Here is a 19,733-nt window from a genome sequence, read left to right on the forward strand (position 1 = left end):
AATTTAAAGAAGATAAGGTGGAAAGAGTACGAACTAGTGTCTTGATTTTGGAGATACTAGGATGATCAAAACGATTATGAAGAAGATCAAGAGAAGTGATGAAAGGCAATTAAAGATTTTGTTTTAGAGAGATAATATAGTCCTTTTTATTCATGTCCTATGCTAATCACGTTCCCCATACCTTTGTCCTACACAATGATAGAATTAGTTATAAATGTGACAAAACAATTAAGCTGTTTGGTGAATTTGCAAATGGAGATTAAAGTATATGGACACTTAGAAGTAAATACTACTAAAGTTAAAGAAACAGAGGGGAGAGGAAATTCCTCCCTTACCCTTCAATCTTGGCTTTCGATCCATTGGCTAAAGTATCATTAGATTGAATGGGAGAAGAAATACGGGTGGAAAAAAGATTTTTGTTCTTAGGATGTGATTAAAAGCACTAAAATCAAGGACTCATGGTTCAATGGATGAGGATTGGTTTAGACAATCCAAGATATTACCAAATTGAGAAAATGAGAATGACTACTGGTTAGGAAATTGATAGTGCAAGTATTATTCATATTAGACTTCAATCAAGGTGATAGAATGAGTTAATTAATGAGCAAGATGACACATGATTGTATTTATAGAGATTGCTTTGTTAGTCACCCTTTTTTTTCTTTAATCAGGAAGGAACAATATCTTGAATTTACAAGCCCAAGAAGTGTAAAAGCAATAGCAATAGAAATGGTTAAAAAAAGAAGGAGTGGGGAAGACTGAAATACCTAGAGAATAACTTTGAAGTGGTTGTGGATTCATGATACCTAGAGAATGAAATGAAGGAGGGCCAAAGGCTTCAATTCTTAGAGAAAATAGACTAAGATATGCTTTTATTAGATGAGAGGAGACAAATCTACAATAATCCAAGATACCAAAACCTTATGTTCTCTAAGACACCCAAGATAACAGGGGATTTAGTTGAAGGTTTGCTGCTAGAAGGAGTTGCGTAATTAAAGAAATGTGACTAGTGTTGATTCCAATGGAAAAGGATGGTTGACGACATCTCATTCACATGCATGTGTATAAGAGTCCAGAACCTTGTGACACTGTGTTATGGTCAGTGGGGGGCTTTCCAGTAGTAAGATTCTAGTGGAAAAGGCATTTGGCGGAGGATGGTGCTGCTACTAAGTATCTCTTCAACAACCCTTGATTGAAAAACATTAGTTTCATTTCTCAAAACAATGAAATAAGGGAGAAATAAATGTTAGGAGATGAGAACCTACATTTCTAATACCGTTTAGAAAATTAAGTGGGCGGAGTAATCGAAAGAGAATGTAGGGAAGAATTGCTTGATTATTCCCTCAAGCCTTTGGGTATATATACTGTTACACAAATTGAGAATTATATGTTACATATTTATGGAACACGCATTTAGAGGCATAAACATAGCACACAATCACAAACCCAATTTACTCAATCATAGCTTAATCCCAATACTCAATAAGTCATTCACAACTAGCACTCTAAAGTAACCATCTTGGTGAAAGTATTTAAATAGTCCGACCATGTTCAAAACATCTTTCTTACAACTCTGTTTTACTGGGGCAACACAGGTTTATGGACATTTTGTGAGCGATTAATGATTATCTAATCCTCTGGATGCATTTACTATTGTGCTCTATAATTTTATTAATTTCTTGCCTTCTGCCAAATTCACTACGCATTAAGCAAGATCTAAATCAATGATATTGGCATAGATAGAAATGTATTTTCTATGATAAACTTACAATTGTCAATCTTGACATAGAAATTTTGTTATGAATTATTTCAGAAACATTTTCCAGATCCACAATTTTTGGGCAAAGATCTATATGATGCAAGTTTTAAAGGAACTTAAATGCTTAACCCTGGTATCAAATGTGAGGAAGGCTATTTTGTGTATGATAGTGGTTCTAAAAGTGATGTTTGGGTTCTAAAAAATATTGAGTTGTTACTCTATTCCTACCCATTTTCAGGGGAGGTGTGGCCTGGGCCTTGTGTTGTCCCTGACTTCACGCAATTAAAGGTTTGCTCTTGGTGGGCTAGTTTAGTTAAAGATTTCATTTCTGATGATGTTGATGGTATATGGAATGATATGAATTAGCCAGTTGTTTTTAAAGTGACTCTTATTGTGATTTTCTTAGTGCTTGCAATTTCTTTAATAGTACTTAGACTCATTATTTAACTTTTCACATAGAAACAAGGGCAATATCTGAAAGCAATATTCGTCGAGGAGATAATGAACTCGGGGTTGTCAGGACCATTCGTGCTATCACAATGTATTCATCCTTTGCTTTTCCCTTATTTTGTTTTAATAAGATAATGATTTCTTCTAACGGAATTTAAGAATAGTTGTAACACCCCTATGTTCGGTAGTGCGTTCTCTTTATTAGATGATGATGTCTCATGCAGACAGTTAGGATGCTTGGAACTACATCTAAATATTAGTGAGAAGACATAAAATAATGAAATACAAGAAAGGAAAATACAAGAAAAATAAAGGAAAAATAATAGCAATGAAATGTAACCAAGTTAAACGAGCCAAAAATCGCAACGATAGGTGACCGCACCGGAAAGTTACGGCGAGGACCGTTGACTAGCCTTGGACCACGGAGAACCCTGGAAAATATTTTTAGGACTTAAATAAACATCTATTGAAGCATAAATGACATTAGAAATGTTAAAGAAAAATTAATTAATTAGTACAAAAAAAAAATGAAAAATCGAAAAACCGACAAAAATCAGTGTTACCGAAAAATCGGGAATACAACCCGAATAGGGGCATTTGGGTCATTTAACACTCCGAATTACCTTTTGACCTAAATGTCCATTAAAAATAAATGATATTGAACTTTGAAAATGTCATGAAAATTGAAATTGGGGTACATAATGTAAATAGTGGAAGAATAGTGACAAAATTGTAAAATTGGAAACTTTGGATTAATTAATCATTAACTAAACTTAGTGCTCCACTAAAGGGATTAGTGAACATATAATATATCATATTTGGGGCAGAAACCACTTCATCTTCAACCTCATAACAAACAGCCATATGAACCACCATTAAAGCTCCATTGCCGTCCATGGAGCAAGCCACATGCACTTCCATTTCAAGCTTCATTTCACCATAATTCCTTCACTAAAAGTGATCACCACACTTTGGGCAGCAATTAGGGAGCAAGAAATATAGGTTTTTATGAGTTTTTAACAAGCTTCAAATTGAGTAAGTGCTTGTTTTCCATTTTTGCTTCATTAAAGTTTGTGTGGGTGTTGTGGGTAGTTGATTTATGGAAGAATTTTTGTTATTGATGAATTATTGGAGTTGAGCCATTTAGGCAGCCATGAAACCTCACCATGAACAGCTTGTCCTTGTATGTAAATGGTTGTTTGGATGATGATTTAAATGTTTAATTGTAGTGAAGTTGAATTCCATGTGTAAGGTTTGATTTATAAGCTTGAAAAGTGAAAATGGAAGTTGATGGATATGTGTAAACTTATGGCAACCTCATGAAGAAGATTGAAGTGTTTAAGTTTATGAAATATTATTGAATTATGTTGCTTATGGTGGCAGCATGTGTATGTAAATAATTGTTTGGATTTGGACATGTGAATGAGGTATGTTCATGTGGTTAAATTATTGTAATTGGACTTTGAAAATTCTGAGTTATAATGTGAATGTTGAGAGTGGTTACAAGCTACCCAAAATAACCAAAATGTGATGTAAAGTGTGTTAATGTTATGGTACCAAATCAGAATTGGCATGAAAGGTAAACTTGGTAAGTATTGAATGTGTAATTGGTAAGTGTTGAAGAATGTGTAGCAGGGCAGTGTGTGTTTTAGCTTAGAACCTTAAGTGTATGACCCCAATTGGTATGAGGCCAATGGAGGGTGAAACTAGACACCAAATAGGCCAACTTTCATGTAGAAATGTTACCTAAATTCTGCCTAGAAGGTGACTTGAAAAATGACCAAATCCGGATTAGTGACTTGAAAGCCTGAAAATTGACCATTTGAGCAGCAGTTAGTGTTTTGACCATAACTTACTCAAAACAGGTCCAAATGACCTGAAATTTTTACCATGAATATTTTGGACATAGATCTACAATTCTTATGAAGACACCAAAGCCCAGAAATGGTCAGAACCAAGCCAAATGGCTTGCACAAGTTCAGGTACCAAAACTGGCCGAACCAAAAGTGACCTAAAAATGACCTAAGCCTACCATTTTAGTGCATTCTGTCCAACATTGGTAAATTGACCATATCTTGGTCTACACAACTCAGAATAACCTAAAATTTTGCCCCGCGTGTAATAAGAAATAGACCTACAAGTTTGTAGTTTAGACCAAAACTCGAAACCGAGGAAACTAGGTCGTCCGGCTAGGTCAAAATAGTACACCGAAATCCGGTAAATTGTAATAAAATGCAATACACTTGGAAATGAAATTGGTGACAAATACCAATACTAAAGGGCTATAAAATGTGACATATTGGTAACATTAGAATTGACTTACTTAGAGTGCATCAAGAGTCAACATTATAGGTTGACTAATGAAATGAATTGAAGGGAATAGTACCAATAAAATTTAAATATTAGATTTTATTGTTAGAAACAAATTCATTGAGTACTGAAACACTTTAAATTGTGTGTTTCAGTTGAAAAGGATATTGAGAAGCGTAAGGAACACTGATTCTGGGCTAAAAGGCATATATCAAAGGTCTGTGCGCAATACTTTTTTTATTCACTACTTTTACTAGAAAATTTATTTGGAGAAATGAGTTATGAATAATTTTTTATTATTTTAGCTTTGGGAATATTATTTGGAAATTATTGTGTTGCCTACTTTGCAAATGGAAATTTTGAGATAAAATGTGATTTGTGGTTTGTATGAAATATTGTGATTTGGAATTGTTTTGATTCGCACTTGGCATGACAATGTTACTATGTCCCTCCTCTATTTATGGGGTGAGTGTGATTATATTCCTCCCTCTTTGACTTGCCAGTCTGAGGTGAGTGTAGATGAGTACTCATTAACTAGCAAGCTTCCTCCCTCATTGATTTCGATTAGTGGGGTGAGTGTGCCTTATCGTGATGTACACAGGGCATTTTCGAAAAAATTTGTGTCATGGCCTAAATTGTGTTATTGATTGGCAAAACTGTGTTATTCAGTTATTTGATCAAATTGTGTTATTGATTGGCAAAACTGTGTTATTCAGTTATTTGATCAAATTGTGTTATTGATTGGCAACACTATCTTATTTAATTGTTTGATCAAATTTGTGTTATATGAGCTTTGAAAAATTGTGAATTGTTTGGATTGTAAATTGTCAATAAAAGTTTTACATACCGCATTTTTAAATTGTTATTGTGCACCACTGAGTAAATTTTACTCAGCGATAGCTTTTTCATTGCTGTCGCAGGTAGACAGACGGACAGAGCAGCAGAGTAGACTGCTTGTACCACATTTTGAGATTTCGCCGGGTATATTGAGTATACCATATTGTGTAGTTTTTGTTATAATATATGTGCACTGTATGTATATATTGTACTTGGTCTTGAGCAGTTGTAAACTAAAATTGTAAACTATTTGGCCTGTAAAAGTATTGTGATAAATTTATCTTATCTCAGTTTTGTTTTGGAAACACTGAAAAATTGATTGTTGAACTGAGTTGATAATGTTGAGAAATTTATTGTGTTGAACAAATTATTAGAGTTTGGGATTGAGGAATTATATATTTGAAGTGTTTTTTACAGGTTTTTGAAGAACTGTTTTATTTAAAATACAGATGTTACTCTGCCAAAATTTTTACAGAAATTGTTAATACTTCAAATGTGTTATTTGGTTCACTTCAGTTAAAAAAAAATTTTAACACCTGTCAAAAGTGCTCACCACTATAAAAAGAAGTAAGAAAAGTTTTAAAATCCCTTGTAGTGTATTTAATGGGTTATCAGTAGAAGAAGTTGGTAATTTATTAGGTATACTACGGGATCATGTTATGCCTTACGGAGGGGTAGGGTGTGACAATAGTTCCATGTTGTGATTGTTTTTATTTATACTTACTGTTGATAACCAAATAAATTTTGAACTTGAAGTTCTTATTTTTAGATATATGGCATGCTAATGGGAATATCAACATTTGAAGGCATGAAATTAGCTAATGAAAATAAGCATCCCTTTGTTCTTACTAGAGTTGGATTTATTGGCAGTTAAAAGAATGCTGCAACATGGACAGGAGATAATGTTTCCAATTGGGGGCATTCGCACATGTCTATGCCCATGGTTCTTTAATTGATGAGTAATTTATGAAGTTTGAGAAACCAGATATTGTATTTTGGGGCTAGAAGTCTTAGGAAAGTGTGGAAAATTGAATAAGCAAGAGGCCTAAAGTTTATGAATATCCTACATGAATGCCATTAGCAAAGTTTACCTAATCAACATGATGGAGATTACGCACCTTGCATCCTCTTTTCTATGGATTGTTGGATTTTGGGGCTAGCAATCTTAGTTTTATTCATAATTGAACCATGGATTGATTTCAATTACTTTAGGATGAAAAGGCTATCAAATGTGCAACAATGCTAAAACGGTCCGAATAAATGGCTTTCATAAAGTTTTTGCATATGTTGAACTAAGGATATGATTGTATTAGGGCTTTGATTTTAAATGTTGTAAAACTTCACTTGTAGATACTTTACTTGTCTTTTATGTGTTTCTATTATCGTATCAAATAATGGCTACTATTGAATTTTGAATGTTGCATTAAAGACCTTGATGCCCGAAATGATACTCGAAAAAAAAAATTCATGGTTAACAAATGACACTTTGATGCCCACGTCAATTTCAAGGAGTTGGGAGTTAAGGTTGAATTAGTGGAGATAAAAGAATGAAGAGTGTTTTTGAGGAGGAAGACTTAGCTTACTTGTCATATCCTAGTCTCCTTGTATCTCTTACTATAATTGTTACTCCTATCTGGTCTGTTGCTTTAAAAGCACTTTCAAATAGGTACAGTGTATAGCAGAATAGGTACTACATTTGTTTATTATGGAAAGTCAACTAAACTCTATATAGTAGGATTCCTATTTACAATGGATAACTAAATTGTACAAACGTAGTTATAAGGACTCTGAATATATATATGTATGCGTGTGCACGTGCATGTATGTATATAAAATTCTCTTTGAAATTAATGAAATAATATTGCCATTCTACATAGTCCGTAAAGAGACCTTGTTGTGTTCATTAAACTTTCTCCTATAATTTGTTCCTTGCAAAGGAAACGTTCCTAATTGGGTTTAAGCATTTGAACTCCCAATCAATATAGTGAGCTTGATAGTATATAACCAAGCTAAGAGCTTGGTTATGTCTGTTGGCTTTGAGGTCGTGGCAAGTTTGACTCAATTATTTTTAAGCATTGTCTTTGAACACATTTCATCTGAAGGTCGACCCAATATACCATTTTTCTCATGAAAGGTGGCTCGTATTTTTTATCCTACCTTAGTCTTAAAGAACCTCCATGTGCTTTGTTGGGTTGATTTATTAATGTTATGGTGTTTCGTGTCTTAAGTGTTGTATTGCTAATACTATCTTTTGTAGACAAGCCAAGGAGTAGGAGATTGTCTTAATTGTCTATGCAAATGATATTGTGATTACAGGATATGATATTAAAGGCATTCAAGCACTATATAGATGTTAAGGCCCTTTGCTAGGGATCACATTATAAGTCTATGGATAGAATATGGCGGTTGGTTTGAAGTCTATAAGGAGAATGTAACAAGTTTTTTCTTCTTACCAACTATGAATGCTAACTTATGGGTTCATTAGAGAGCATGCAAAAATCTCAAGTTGGAAGGGCATTCAAATTAATTTGGTATTCTAGGAATGTATATGTGTACATATGATTAGTGTTTAATCAATATAACAACTACATATTTGTTTTCTCTGTCTTTGTTTATTTTGATGGTCTTTTCATCCTAGATTGCATATCTATTTTGCTGAATTTTGTTCTTTGCGAAACTTGTTTTCCTTGTCATGATCCTCCTTATCTTCCATTCTTCCTTATTTTCTTGAATTTTTCATTGATTCTCTGTATTTTTTGGGGAATAGTTTGATTTGGAAGGAAGTAGAAAATGGTCTTTTTATCTGAAGGAAAATAAATTGCTTCAATAATAAAAATTACTTTTTGGGTCATCTCTTGCAACATAGTTATTTTATATAATTTTGGTTTTACTTTATGAACATGGACTCAGTGATCAACCATTTTTAAGACCTGATATTAGCGGATTTTTTGGCAATGCAACGCCCAAGCTTTTTGGAAGGTGGATGGATGTTAGTGCAATGTTTCCTTTTTGCCATGGGCATTCTGAAAAAGGCTTTTTTGACCATGAGCCATGGTCTATTGGAGAAGAGGTTTGTCCTATACACTAGCAATTTGATAGTAACCATCTTCAGATTTCCTACTGATATGTATGTCGATATTTCATTTATTAAGCAAAGCCTAGAGTTGATTTCCTACTGATACATATGTGTTTGCGCCTATCTTATCTCTTTTTAAATTTTCTATATTGCTTTTCAAGTTTATCCTAATTATCTTATTATGTTGGCAACTATGTGATGAACTAACTTCAGTTTCAACTTCCAATAGTGTGAAGAAGTTTGCCGTCAGACATTGAAGAGATGTTATCGCTTTATACCACACTTATATACTCAGAGTTTTATGCTCCTCATATAATGGGTACACCAGTGATAACTCTTTCCTTCTTCACTAGTATGTGATTGTGCTCGTGCTCTTGAATAATCCCATTTCATTTGAATGAGTTTGGAAAAAATATGTTCTTTTCAGTACTTAATGTACACAAACTGCTTGTGCAGATCCAAAAAATCCTAGCTTAGGGACCACTGAAAATTCCTTCCTTTTGGGTCCACTTCTGGTTTATGTAAGGTTTTGCTCTCTTTATTCTGAGATAAATCACTAGGTTATAACACACACGTGTTTGTGCTTTGTTGACTTTATATCAATGCACATAATGTGGGTTGGTTTATAAGGTTTTTTTTTATTTTATTTTTTATTTTTTATAAAATAATACTTATAGCTACGTCACATAAGGACCATTGTGCACTATAATGGTAAGAGCTTAGGTTTTCAACGGAATTTTTGTGATGATAAGGACTTATAGTACTTCATGTAAGGAGTGTTGCTGTGTTGCATATAAGAGAAAGGAAAAAGGCTGATAAATAGCTTATTCTAAGTTAATTATGGCAAGCACAGTTGTAGTTATTTATGTTTTGTTATAAAACAAGCTGTAAAATATACATCTAAAATTGTAAAGTGAGAATTCATTGATTGATTAATAGAGAATTCACCTTTATTCTTCCCTTTCTCCTCCTCTTTTTCCTACACTCATCTCCCTTAATTCCTCAAGACTAATTTTTCATTCCTAACATGTTTCTAGAATTTCCTTTTGGGTCTTACTTGCCATTCCCATAATTGTAACCACCTCTTTTTTTTCCCCAATATTACCACACATTAGGGTTAATCAAATCTCCAATCTTCATGCTGCACGTTAGGGGTAATCAAATGAAAAGAGCCAGAATTGAAAAAATGAAATTGACAAAAAATGGTTAGATGAGCCAGTTAGATTAGATAATAGTCATGGTTTTTCATTTTAGGTTTTTGGCTATGGATTTCAATTTAAGAATCCATTAATTAACTAGTGAAGAAGTGAGACAAATAGATCTATGTGATTGCAAAATACCAAATTGAAGGGAGAATTTCAGAGGACTATAATTCTACTAGTTATGATGTATGATAGTATGGCAGAAATGAGGATGTCAAGATTAATGTGTGAAAAATACAATAATAGAGATGGTAAGGAATTAATTGATGTGCATGAAGGTAAAAGTGGCAGAATAGGAAAAACTAAGAGAATGGACTACCTAGGGAGAAGCATAGGAAGTAAAGGGTTCCCAATACGAGTACTTGTAGGATTACAAATACTCTATATATACTTGTCTTATAGGTATTTTGAGGAGAATTTTTCTATGATTGACAATTGATTTGAGTATTAACAAAAAAGAGGAAACAAAAAAATAAAGAGAAATTACTATAAAGTATAAACCCCCTTTCCCCTTCACATTATGTAAAATTTGCATTCACATTTTTGTTTATGGAAAGTGAATCAAGTAGTCCATTTTAGTCCTTCGATTACATTTTAGTCCATCACTTTTTATGTAAAAAAACTTTAGTCCCTTGCTATTCGATTTTTCAGTGATGAAAAAGTAATTTTATTTGAAAACTCAAGGACGAAAATTCAATTCAAAATAAAATCTTTGGGATAAATTTTATAATATTTTAAGTGAATGAGAAATTTTTACGAAATTTAAAAGAGGACTATTTTAATTCAATTTTGAAAATGCAAGGACATAAGTTTGAATATTGGTAAAAGTCAGGGAGATCTTTTGTAATTTTCCCAAAAACAAAATAAATATTAGCATTATAATGTGCAAAATAAATAAATACCATATGTAAGAACCCTAGTGTAAGGTTTATCCTAATTAGGATGTGCAAAATTCCAACTAGCATGTGCATTCAACCTTGGTAGTCTTGTGCATTTTAAACTGCCTAGTTATGGTTTTGCTTATGCTAGGGGCCTGAACCTTGTCCTCTAGTAATTTGTATAGCTTAAGGAAAGGCAAAATAACCTTCCTACTCTACTTCTCTCTCTCTCTCCCTATCTCTCTCTCTCTGTGTGTGTGTGTGTGTGCAAGTGCATTGAGTTTTAACGGTAAAAAAAAAAACCTTTTTAGAAAAGCACCATTTTAGATATTGTTAAAAAAAGTTGTTTGAAAAAAATTATTCGAAAAAAGCTATTTTATTATTTTGATGCTCTCATGAAGAACATGTTAAATAATTTTAAATGAATTTTAATGCTCTCTAACTAAATATTCAAGAAAATGTTTTTTTTCAATGATAGCTCTAACAACAATGTTAAATAGACTCTATATATACTTGTCTTCTATTTATTTTGAGTAGAATTTTTTATATTTGACAATTGAATTGAGTATTAATAAAATTGAGAATTTATTTCTCATTCCCCTTTGTTCTGTTAGTTCTATATCACTTAGTCAATAAAAAAAAAGGAACTAAAAAATAAAGGAAAAATTAGCAAAAACCCCCTTGGCATTATGTAAAATTTACATTCGTAATAACTTCTTAGTTCCTCATATTCAATTTTTTTAGGGAAGAAAATGTAATTTGATTTGAAAAATCAAGGACTAAAATGTGATTCAAAATAAAATCTTAGGGACTAAAGTATATGATATTTTAAGTGAAAGACTAAAGTGTTATGAAATTAAATCATTGAGGACTATTTAATTCAATTTTAAAGAAGCAAAGACATAGGTGTGAATATCTATGAAGCACGGAAACGGAAACGTGGACACGGGGAAATGCAGAAACAGCATTTTAAAAAATATAAGAAACGAAAACGTGGGGGAAACGTGTAAATATAACAAATATTGGGGTGTATATATATATATATATATATCATGAAAGATGTTCAATAATGAATAAAGTCCAAATCAACATTCAAATTCAACCATAAAGATATATATTTAAAAGTTTAATACTTATAAGAAATAAACATTAACTACAACATATTCAAATATTTAAAAAAGAAAAAATAATGAAATTTATGACATTTCCTCTACTTCACTTTCTCCTTCCCCATACTTGTAGTTGCATTTTCATAAAAAACTCTTAACTTTGGTTCATCCAATGAAAGGTTGGCAAATTCAAGAATTCCTACATCTTCTGTAATGGCCCGACCCACTAGTGATATTGTCCGCTCTAGGCTGAAGCCCTCACGGTTTTAAAACGCGTCAATAGGGGTTACGAACCGCCAACTTATAAATCCAGCATCTCTCCCGTGTTTTGCCGATTTGCCTAGGGTGTTACATCTTTCATACTCCCAAATTGATCACCACTAACATCTCACAATTTTGTCTTCTCATCATAATATTGGGAGGAGTTTCTCGACAGAAAACGAAAATTATTATGGATAAAAACTAAGTTCTCTGCACATTTTGGAGTTAATTTATTCCTTCTACATGAATGAATGAAGGAATAAGTACTCCAATTCCTTTCACAACAAGAGGAGGAAGTAGGTTGTCCAAGCACTTTAAAAGCCACCCTTTGAAGTAAAGATACATTGGAACTAAAACATGCCCACCACTTCCTAGGATCTGTAGCATATATATTTTCAATAGAATCAAGATCTGTAAAAGGCCCACTTTTCAAAGAAAAATTTGCAAATTCATCATTTTCTCTAATTCATTAGAAAAAATTCCTCTTAAAGCATTTAATTCTTTCAGTTGATACTTCTCCATCCATATGAGGAGGCACTCTACCTTCTCCCTCTTGAAGCCATTTTTCACTATAAAATCTTCAAAAATAAGAAAATAAATTTTAGAAATAAAAAAAATTATAACAAGAAGATGACTGTATAAGTTAGAAATTTACCTTGAATTTAATGAATGAGCCAAACAATGAAGGGGAGTGTTGCTCTTTGCCCAACGATCAACAAGAATTCGATGAACCATATAATAGAAAGGAGAAAACCTATCTGTTTACTTTCTTTTATGATCAAAAATAACTTTCTTCACCTTTTCAATCATAGAATCCCACAACTCATAAGTCAAATAAAGGCATGGTATGTCTATGTTACAAACTCTGATCATGTCATAAATGGGCCCAGTAAAAGCAAAGATGTAATCAACATTTTCCCACCAATCCTCATCCACCACTTTATAATGAACAAATCTAGCTTTGCCTTGGTCATCTTCTCGGTATTGTGCCCACTGATCCTCATAACCATTGCTTCTAAAGCATGCCTAATGAGTTTAAATATTTTAAACATCACAACAATATAAGCAAAACGAGTTTTAGTAACTGAAAGCAATTTCAAAGGGCTAAACCGATTATAAATTGCAAGCCTCATGGAATGATTCATTATAAAATTCTTGATTTGCAAAGCATCCCCATGGATTTCAGTGATCCAGTGACACACATCATAAGTTTCTTAATTAGTTTCCAAATTTTTTATTGCACATATATTCTTCAAATCAATATTAAGAGTGTGCACAACACAAGGAGTCTAATAAAGATGTGAAAACATTCTCTCAATGATTTCTCCAGCACCTTTACAATTTGAAGCATTATCAGTAATGACTTGTAGCACTTTTTGATGACCTACCTCATCAATTACTTCTTTTAGCAAATTAGCAATAAATTGCTCATCTTTCACTTCACTAGAATAATCTACAGATTTGATAAACATGAGGCCAAACTCAGAAACAACCATAAAATTAATCAAAGGCCTCCTCTGGGTATCACTCCATCCATCACTCACAATACTAACACCCTTTTCTAATCAAGTGCTTTTAATTGGTTCAAGCAACCTCTCTACATTTGCTTTCTCTTGCTGAAGTAATGTGGTTCTCAATTTGTTATAACCAGGCGGCACATAACCACCCAAAGCATGATTAGCAGCAAAAGAATAAGAACTCACATAATAGGGGTTTCTAGCAAAATTAAAAGGTAGACCCCCCCCCCCCCAGTGTAGAACATTCTAGCAATCTCTGCATCTAATTGAGCTTTAGTTTGCAAGTCAAAAGCTCTACCAAGAGGAGAATCATTAACTCTTCTTTTCTTCAAAGCTGCTGAAATACTTGGTTCAATTATATTCAATAAAGGAACAGAAGTTGTACTAATAGGCAAAGGAACTCGCCTAGATTGTGAATTGGTAATTCTATTTGTTGCCTCATCCTCCTGTTTCCTCATTTCAGAAATACTATCATTCATCTCTTTTTTACACACACCAATCCCTTTTCCAGTGATTTTCAATAAATAAGCCATCACTCTAGTATAAGTCTCTTGCTTTTCTTGTCCACAAAAATTACATATCCATTTACAATTACCCCCTCCTCCTCCAGTTTTCTCAAGTTTAGTTACATATCTCCATAAAGGTTTAAATTCTTCCTCCCTAGTTTTCGAAGAAGTGGCACTCATGCTATTTGCTCGAGTAGAATTAGAGTTCAAAGAATCCATTCAAATATTGTCCTATCAAAATGACAAAAAGAAAATGCAATTTCATATAATTTACAAATTATTTAAACAAATTATATACTAAGGATTAAAGCACAATGCAAATTATATATTAAAAGATTAAAGAATTAAATAATAGAATTGAATAAATTGACTATAAAAATTATTATGAAAAATTTTAATATTAATATATAATATAACGATACATTAAAACAAATTATATTAAACACATTATATATAAATTATTACAAAAATATAAAATATATTAATATAAAATACAAATTTTGAATGTTGGAATTTTTTTTATTTATCATTAATTATAATTTAAAATTGAAATTTTATAATTTTAAAAATAACTTTAAAAATATATTTACATCTGTCCTTAATTTCCTTCAAAACTTTGATTGTAAAAATATGGCAAATCTCAAAAAATTTTAGTGAATTTGAGAGAAAAATTTTTTTATCTTCCTTTTAAAAAAAAAAATATTTATGATAACTCTTCAAATTTGGTTTGAGAAAAATCTAATTATGGAATACATTTAGAGAAAAAAAATGATATTAAATGTGATAAATTTATGATTAATTAATGGAATAAAATTGTAATTAATTAATGGAAGTTGCTTAATAAAATTGTTTCACAAAGAAATTAAAAAAGGAAAATAATAAATTAAATGATAAGGAAAATAATAAATTAAATAATAATAAATTAATCAAACAATAGCTATATAAACCTAAATACCTAAATGTGATGGGGAATGAGAAAAGAGTGCACGATCGGGAATAAGAAAGGGGAACCAGAAAAGCCAATTGACAGAGAAGGCAAAGTGCAGATAAAAGAAAAGAAGAAAAAGGCAAATGACATCTTTACCTGTGATGCTGTCGTTTCTCCCCTTTTGCTTCTTTTTCTTCTTCTTCTTCTATTGATGAGGATGGATCGGGCAAATCAGAGAATGAATAGGACAGACCAGAGAGAAAAGAAGACAAAGCAAGATGCAATCCTTACCTGCGATGCTGTCGTTGAAGTTCTAATCCTCCCCTTCTTCTTCTTTTTCTTCTTCTTCTTTTTCTATTGATCTTGATTGTGAATGTGAAGTGGTGTGATTTGTTTGTGATTTTAACCTACCCATTTTCCTTTTTTTTTTTTAATTTTCTTTAAAGAAACGTGTTTTCATTGCCGGAAATGCATTTCCAATTTTCAATATTTTTGGAAACGGCCTGAAAACGTTTCCCAGCCATGTTAGGTTGTTTCCTCATAAAAAATGTTTTCGACACTGGGAAACGTGACCCAGTGCCATTTATGTGCTTCATAGGTGAATATTGATAAATGTCAATGATATTTTAGTAATTTTTCCAAAAATAAAATATTTATTGGCATTTGACTGCACAGTAGAAATAAGGATTATATGTAAGAACCCTTGCATAGGGTTATATATTATGAATTGATTAGGATGTACAAGATTCCAGCTAGTGTGTCCATTCAACCTTGGTAGTCTTGTGCACGTTGGACTGCCTAGTTGTAGTTTTGCTCATGTTGGGAGCCTGAACCTTGTCCTCTAGTAATTTGTATGGTAGAAAGAAAGGAAACATAATATTTCTACTCTAGTTCTCTCTCTCTCTCTCTCTCTCTCTCTCTCTCTCTCTCTTTGTGCAAGTGCATCATTCTGTGTTGTTCAACCAACAAAGTGATGTCTGAACTATTTCTTAATTACAGGGCAAGTGAAAGGTGTATTATTTGAAGATGATGGTGATGGATATTGTGAAAAATAAAACAGAAGAAGAATATTGAGAATGATTGAAGAGTTTGATTATTCCCTCAAGCCAATGGTGTCAATTTATAATCTGCACAGGACAACTAAATAAGAAAGACAATCCTAATTAAATACATAATTATAGCCACGATTCTAGTACCTAAACATATTCACATAATTACTACAGATACACATATCCTAGCTATTTATGGTACATATCTTAACATTCCCCCTCAAGCTGGAGCATACAAATCATATGTTCCAAGCTTATTATAAACATATTCAATCTGAGAGCCTCTGAGAGATTTTGTCAGGATATCTGCTAATTGGTTATTTGAGTTAAAAAAGCTAATGGCAATACACCTAGATTTAATCTTTTGTTTGATGAAATGATAGTCCACCTCTATATGTTTCGTTCTCTCATGAAACAGTAGATTAGAGGCAATGTGAAGTGCAGCTTGATTGTCACAGATTAGCTACATTTGTTTAAGTTCCCCATACTTCAACTCTTGAAGAAGTTGTTTCAACTATATAAGTTCACAAGTTGCCAAAGCCATAGCTCGATATTCTGCTTCTACACTTGACCTAGCAGCCACATCTTGCTTCTTACCTTTCCAAGAAATCAAATTACCTCCAATCATAATGCAATATCCTAAAGTAGACCGACTGTATGAAGGAGAACCTGCCCAATCTGCATCGAGTAACCAATAATCTGTGAATAACCCCTATCTTTATATAATAGGCCTTGTCCTAGAGCTCCTTTAATATATCTAAGTATCCGAATAACTGCATCCCAATGACTACTACACGGTGCTTGAAGGAACTGACTAACCACACCTATAGCAAATGAGATGTGTGGGCGTGTGATTGTAAGATAATTGAGTTTTTCAATAAATCTCTAGTATCTACCAGGATCCTCCAATGGCTCCCCCTGTCTAGGAACAAGTTTGACATTTGGATCCATAGGAGTATCTGCGTGTCTACAGTCTAACATGCCCATCTCTGTCAGTATATCCAAAGCATATTTCCTTTGAGAAATGGCGATACTTGTCTTGGATTGTGCCACTTCAATCCCCAAGAGATACTTTAGCTTCCCAATATCCTTAGTTTGAAAATGACTAGACAAGTGTTGTTTGAGTTTTGAGATCCCAACATGATCATTTCTTGTAATAACAATGTCATCAATATAAACAAAGAGACAAATCACTTATCATGGCCATTATGGTGGAAAAATACTGAATGGTCAGCTTCACTCTGAAACATTCCAAATTGTTGGACTACAGTACTGAACCGTCCAAACCATGCTCTTGGAGATTATTTCAAGCCATATAAAGAATGCTGTAGGCAACATACCAAACTAGACTCCCCCTAAGTAACAAACCCTAGTGGTTGCTCCATATAAACTTCCTCAGCTGGCTCGCCATGTAAAAAGGCATTCTTGATATCCAGTTGAAGAAGTGGCCAGTAATGGATGGCAGCTAAGGAAATAAGAAGGTGAACCGAGATAATCTTAGCCGCGGGAGAGAAGGCATCATTGTAATCAAGGCCAAAGATCTGAGTATAGCCCTTTGCAACAAGGCGAGCTTTAAGTCTAGCAATCTGGCCATCAGGCCCCACCTTGACTATATAAACCTATCGACAGCCAATAGTAGTTTTGCCCTTCGGTAGTGGCACCAAATCCCAAATGCCATTGTTATGGAGAGCAATCATCTCTTCAACCATTGCATTACACCATCCTGGATGTTCCAAAGCTTCTCTAACAGTCTTAGGTACATATACATTAGACAAAGTGGTGACAAAAGCATAGTAGAAAGGAGACAAATAATGATAACTCACAAAATTATAAATAGGATGAGGATTTCGAGATGAACGAATACCTTTTCGGATGGCAATGGGAGGAGTAGCATCATCTGTTAAAGGTGAGACCGGAATAGGTGAAGATGAAGGAAGGCGAGAGTCACCAGGAGCCGGTGTTGTACCTATATCAAGCAAAGGAGCATCAATGGTGTTAGTGGGAGGATAAGGACAACATGAGTAGACGTGTAGAGGCGGTGGACTGATTGGTAGTGGAATAAGAGTAGGAACTGGTAAAGCAGTAGGAATAAAAACCTTGGATGCAGTATTGGAGGAAAAATAGGGAGATATTTCAAAGAAGGTTACATCAGCTAACACAAAAGTATTTATTTGTAAGTGGATTGTAAAATTTATAACCTTTTTAAAGTCTAGAATATCGCAAAAAGACACATTTTATTGATTTGGGCTGAAGTTTGTCTTTGTCAGGAGTGTGATCATGAACAAAACAAATACAACCAAATACACGCAGGGACAACTGATGGGAATCTTGGTCTGGAAACAAAATAGAATGAGGACTTTGATTCTACAAAACAGAAGAAGGCATTCGGTTAATTAAGTAACAAGCAATAAGAATAGCATCTCCCCAAAAACGAAGAGGAACATTATGGTGAATAAGTAAAGTGCAGGCAGTTTCAACTAGATGACGATTCTTTCGTTCAGCAACCCCACTTTGTTGAGGGGTATAGTCACATGAAGTTTGGTGAGTAATACCCTGAGAAAATAAGAAATGAGTAAAAAGAGTAGACAAATATTCTTGTGCATTGTCACTACGAAGTATTTTAATAGAAACGCCAAATTAATTATGTATTTCAGCAGAGAGTTTTTGAAATATAGAGAATAATTCAAAACAAGTCTTCAATAAAAATAACCAAGTGCAATGAGAATAATCATCAACAAAAGTAACAAAATAATGAAATCCTAAAGTTATACTGACACGACTTAGACCCCAAATGTCTGAATGGGACAATTTCAAACATGGACTTAGCCCTATTATTGACTCGCTTAGGAAAGGAAACACGATTTTGTTTCCCAAGTTGATAGGACTCACATTCAAAAGAAGATAAATTAAGAAGACTAGAAACTAATTTTTGCAATTTGGCAAGACTCGGATAACTTAGACGATTGTGAAAAAGATCAACGGAAGTGGTAGAGGTAAGAGCAACTGGAGAATTTGAAGTAGAAAGATGGTACAACCCTTGTGACTCACATCCTACTCAAATCATCTTCCCCGTACTCTGGTCCTACATAATAACAGAGTCAGTTGTAAAGATGACGGAACAATTGAGATTTTTAGTCAATTTACTAATGGAGATTAAATTATATGGGCATTCTGGAGTGAACAGAACTTTGGTTAAAGGAATAGATAAAAAAGATTTGTACTTCTCCTATGCCCTTAACTAAAGTTTGTGAACCATTAGCTAAAGTAACTTTAGACAAAACCAGAGGAGAAACTAAAGATGAGAAAAGACTTTTGTTACCAGATATATGATCAAAAGCACCAAAGTCTAGGATCCATTGACTAATGAGCGAAGACTGTGTTAGACAAGCAAAGAAATTACCAGAATGAGCACTGCTAGAAGATTGTTCTTTGGTTGTTTGATGTTGCAAATACACCTTGTAATCAGCTCCAGCTAATAGGGTAGAATCTGACACCTGATCCTTTTCATCAGGTAATGGAAGAATACCATTTTCATCGGATTGAGCCATATGAGCAGTTGATCAGCCCACATTATTTGTTTGTGATTACTCTTTATCACAATAAGTGCAATGGAGCCTTTTACCCTTGCCTCTCTGATAAGTACCCTGTCTCGGTTGGTTTCCACTTTGTGCAGCTAAAACTGAAGATTCAATTCCGAAGAAATTATTCTTATTGAGTGAGATGCGTAGAAGCCTGGCAGACACATCCTCTAGAGTGGGAACAACCAGACTAGTTAATATCTGGTCTCTAACAGAATCAAGGTCAAGTCTTAGCTCAATTAATGCCAAAACCATGAAGAACCTATCCCGCTG

General features: G+C 33.4%; 1 pseudogene; it reads left to right on the forward strand.

Moving 5' to 3' along the window:
* LOC131176803 (uncharacterized) overlaps positions 1-19,733 on the forward strand; it is a 167,102-nt pseudogene that overhangs the window by 60,344 nt on the left and 87,025 nt on the right.

This window comes from Hevea brasiliensis, unplaced genomic scaffold (genome assembly GCF_030052815.1).
Source record: "Hevea brasiliensis isolate MT/VB/25A 57/8 unplaced genomic scaffold, ASM3005281v1 Scaf25, whole genome shotgun sequence".
Lineage (NCBI taxonomy): Eukaryota > Viridiplantae > Streptophyta > Magnoliopsida > Malpighiales > Euphorbiaceae > Hevea > Hevea brasiliensis.